A 4,661-nucleotide genomic window follows, 5' to 3' on the forward strand; every position below is an offset into this window, starting at 1 on the left:
GCAACCTCCGTCCCGCCGCTGCCCGGCTGCCGCTCCGCCGCCCGAGCCCCCGCTGCCGGGGCGGGCCCGGCTCCGCTCCGCCCGCCGCTCCGCCTCCCCGCCGCCGCTCCCGGCGCGGAAGGCGCGGCTGTCGCGGCGGCTGGGGAAGCCGCCCCGGGTCCGAGCGCCGGCCTCGGCCGCCGCGATCTGCGCTGCCCTCGGGCGCCCCACCGAGGCCTCCGGGTCCTGGCGGCGGCAGAAGCCGGCCCGGCCCGCCGGAGAAGGGGGCCCGGGGCTCGTCTGCCCTCTTCTGCCGCGGATCCCCCGAGAGGGGAGCCGAGGCGCCGCCGCCCTCCGTGGCCAGAGGGGACCCGGCCGGCCGGTCTCCTGGCAAGTGGGCGGGCGAGGCGCGCTGCCTGCGGGCGGAGGGGAGGGCAGCCGCGGGGGCCAAGCAGAGCGAGCCCCCCACCTCCGGGCTCCGGGCCCGCGCAGCTTCAGTCCCCTTCGCCAGCCTCCAAAAGTCCGAGGAGCAAGACGCAGATTCTGGGTGCGCGCAATCGGTGGGCTTTGCACGAACCCGGCTGCGGAGCAGGGAGAGGGGGCATCTGTCACCCCGGGGGGGGGGCGGCTGCTGGTGTCCGACCAGGGCCGGATTGAGGTTTGATGTGGTCCTCAGCTACTGAAGGTAATGGGGCCCTTTCTATGTCCAGCAGTCCTTTGTCAACAACAAATTGTCGCTGTTTTTTGTGCTGAATATATGCTATATGGTAATGTATGGACATCATAGGTATCTCAAGCCATTTGCACATGTTGCCGTGCAAGCAGTCCATGCAGAATGGAGGCACCCTATATATAGAAAGGAGCCAAACCAGTGATATTTGAGGGAGCAGGCAAGCAGGCAGGGGCCATGACTTACATCACAGGAGCCTACACAACACAAAACACTGTTGCTGTATGTAGGTTTTATTTTAGTTGTTTTTTATCTTATCTTTTGGAAATGTACACCCAGTTTTTACACTTTAAATTTTTGGGGGGCCCAAGAGAGTGGGGTCCTAAGCTATAGCCTTTTTAGCTTATACTTAAATCCGGCACTGTGCCCATCTGAGCCCGTGCAGAATGAAATTGTGCCCCCAAACAGCACCCATGACAGAATTCCCATAGTGCATGCCCCCTCCCCAAGTCTGTCTGTGGAAGAGGGTGAATTGGTCAGGCAGAGAAATGTGGGGGGATGTTCTGTGATGTGCGCTGGGACAAAGTCAAACGTGGCCCCCCTTTTGTGTGGGGAAGGATGCTGCTGGATGCGACTCAGGAAGGCAGGCCGAGCGAGATGTCCAGTGGCCGAGGCAGGAGGACCTGGGTCTTGAAATCTGCCTGTTGCTTGGCAAGTGCTCCTTCCATGTCCTGCTACAATTCTGACTGGCTAGTTTGTCTTTTGTAGAAACATCTGTCTTGGAGAACAAGTCCCCAGAATGGCTGGAGTTCAGTTGGTAGCAGAAGCTGCAGGGAGGAGGAGCCTTGCTGTGTGTTGCCCCCCTGGACCCAAAGGGGCTGCCCTCTGACCAGCCAGGGAGCCACCAGCCCTCCCTCTGCCAGCTGCACCACTGGTCTGCAAGGGGGCAGAGAGCTGCCCTGCAGGTTTCTACCCTGGAACCTTTGAGTGAAGGGCAGAGAATACCGGTAATTGTAATGAATGCAATCAATAAGAGAGACAGAGGCAGCGAGACTCCCCATTGCAGAGCCGCTCCCTCGGGAAGGTGCCTGCTTGGGGGGCTTGGGGCCTGTCTGGGGAGCAGGGTTGGGGGTGCCCTTCAGCCAGAAGTTCCTTTGGAGAGGGCCCTAGGTTCTGTTGCTGCTTTAACCGGGAGCCCAGGGTGTGGCTAACTCCACAAAGCTGCCTGCGGCTTGACCAGGAACAGGCTGGGTGGGATTCTAAGTCCCTTGGCCCATCCAGGCAGCGGCAAGACAATCTCTGAAAAGGCTCCGCAACATGGAGGGCACAGCCCCCAAATCTTAAATGTGCAGATAAGCCCTAGGCGCTTTCTTCTGGTCAGAAACAACAGCGCCAGGATTGTGCAACTGGGTTGAGGGTCATGGGATCCTCGGATGTTTGGCCTGTTCTTTGGAGCATTGTGAATGGGGGAGGGGGCCAGGTAGCTCAGGGAGAGGCGCTTGCTCAGCCTGCAGAAGCCACCCCCCTCCCCGGGCACAAATCCACTGCCGAAGGGCCGTAACTCAGTGAGTAGAGTGTCTGCAAGCAGAAGGTCCCAGGCTCAGCCCCTCCTGGCGTCTCCCAGTAGGGCTGGGGAGGCTCCTGCCTGAAACCCTGAAGAGCCGGTGCTGCCAGCCAGAGTAGACAGTCCTGAGCTGGACAGATCAATGGTCTGACTCGGTATAAGGCAGCTTCCTATGTTCCTGGCAGCCTCTTCTGTTGGAAGGCCAGACTCTGCTGCAACTCAGCGAAGGAGGCAGCTGCCCCTCCCCCTCCTCTTCTGGGACTCGTCAGCGACAGCCAGGAATTTGGTCTTGGCAAGTCCTGGGCCTCTCCAGCTCCTTGAGGAGAGGAAGGGTGCCTTTTGAGGCCCTGTCATGCGTGGCTCCATCCTCCTGCTGAGTCTCCTCATTTCTGGCGGCTGCTGGATGGGAGCAGAGCACCCCACAAGGACTAGGAGCTTGGCCTTCCTTCAGTCCTCTGTTTGCCTGGGCTCTGCCAGGGACTGTGGCCACCTCAGGTCCTGCGTCAGTTGCCTCCAGGGCCCATGCAGCCGGTCTCACACACCTCTCTTGGTCCTCAGGAGTGTATCAGCCCTGCCACTCAGGGGACCACTTTGTGGTTTTGGTGCAGCGGACACAGGCTCTGGAGCTGCCGGCCACAATCCGTCTCCTTGGCTTTATGGTGCCACTGAGGCTGCACACGCCCCACACGTTTAAAGCACATTCACACACCCCTCTCCTAAGCGTGAAGGAGAGAAGGGGGTGTTTCTGTGGGTGAAAAGGTGCTTCATTGTGCATTCTTCATTGTGCATTCCACTTCTGTGGAAGCACTGGCACTCTCCCCCCCCCCTTGAAGAAGCAGGCTCTGTCCCATGACAGGAGCTGTGTTTGCAACAGGAGGGGGCCGCTCCTGTGCCAGGAACACCTCTCTCTGCTCCTTGGCAGAACCTGCCTCTTTGTGCGTGCATCTTGTCCAGAGCTGATTCCTGGAAAGGCTTTCATCCTCCCCACATCCTTGTTTCTCCTCCCCACCCCCACACTTTGCTTTCAGGCCTGGAATAGCTCCCTGTCCCACCAATGGAGAGAGGAGACGGGTCTCCTCCTCCTCCTCCACCCACCCCACAAGGTTTCTGGGGAAAGCAAACAGTTTGCAGGAGGAGACTGGAAGCAAAGCCGCTCCTGTCCTTATGAGGAGCAAAGCCATTCCAAGCTCAGCAGCCTGGTCCTGGGCACCTCCCTGCCCCCCTCTCCAATATTACACTGTGCTTGCTACCTCGCGCCATGGACCCCAAAGCCAGCTGAATTCTTGCTCCCTACTTCACAGTCCCTCCAGTGTTCTTTGAAACTCTGTAGTGTTCCAGTCTGCCTTGAGCCAGCCACTCATGCCTTGGTACGAACGCGGCCTGGTTTCCACTGACATGAGATTTGATGGACAAGGGCTGACTCTTGTCAGGCACTCAAATAAGACTGTCCAGAGCTCCAGGCTGCAGCATCCTACACTGAAGGAGGAAGGTCTGGTGTGATGTCCCTAAATGCTCTGGGGTCCAGAGGGCCACCTCCTGCTGGAGACCTTCTGGCGCCTTAGCTCTGGCAAGAACCGTCAGTCATGCCAACAGCTCCAAGTTCCATTGGCCAAGGCAGCTATTCCAGATGCCTTTTCTGCACCTTTTCTGGATACATCCCCCATCTTGAGGTGAGGATCTTCAACAGTGTTTTGTGTTGATATTCCAGATGAATGAATGCTGTTCCCAATCTGTGCATTTTTCAGTTCTTGATATTTTGGACAGGATCGACTCAAGGTTTCTCCAAGTTGTGCTTTGTGGGACCATGCATGACGCCCTCCCAAGCTGCCCAGACCCTCTCTGCCTGCCATCCACCAGGCACATTTTCTATTTTTTTTTTTTAAATAATTTTTATTGATTTTACAACATAAACAAAAAACAAATAAACATAACACGACTTCCCCAAACCTCCCCTTCACTGCATCCATATTTTAAAATTTTTAGCAATTCTTCATCCCATTTTTATATTTAATTCTCTTTAAAAAAATTCTATTTTATAAATTTCAATTTATAGCTGTAATTCTTTGTATCCAATCCCTTGACATCTTAACATTCCGAAATTTTACAACAATTTTTAAGATAGATTTTAAATTTTTTCCAGTCCTCCTCCACTGTCTCTTTCCTCTGGTCACGGATTCTGCCGGTCATCTCTGCCAGTCCCATAAATTCAGTCACCTTGGTCTGCCATTCTTCCAGAGTAGGTAATTCTTTAGTCTTCCAATACTTCGCCAAAAGGATTCTTGCTGCTGTTGTTGCATACATAAAAAAGGTCCTATCTTTCTTTGGTACCAATTGGCCGACCATGCCCAGGAGAAAAGCCTCCGGTTTCTTTACAAATGTCCACTTAAGGATTTTCTTAATTTCATTATAGATCATTTCCCAGTAGGCCTTAATCTTTGGGCAGGTCCA

This window comes from Podarcis erhardii (assembly GCF_964252035.2).
Source record: "Podarcis erhardii genome assembly, chromosome: 8".
NCBI classification, from domain to species: Eukaryota; Metazoa; Chordata; class Lepidosauria; order Squamata; family Lacertidae; genus Podarcis; species Podarcis erhardii.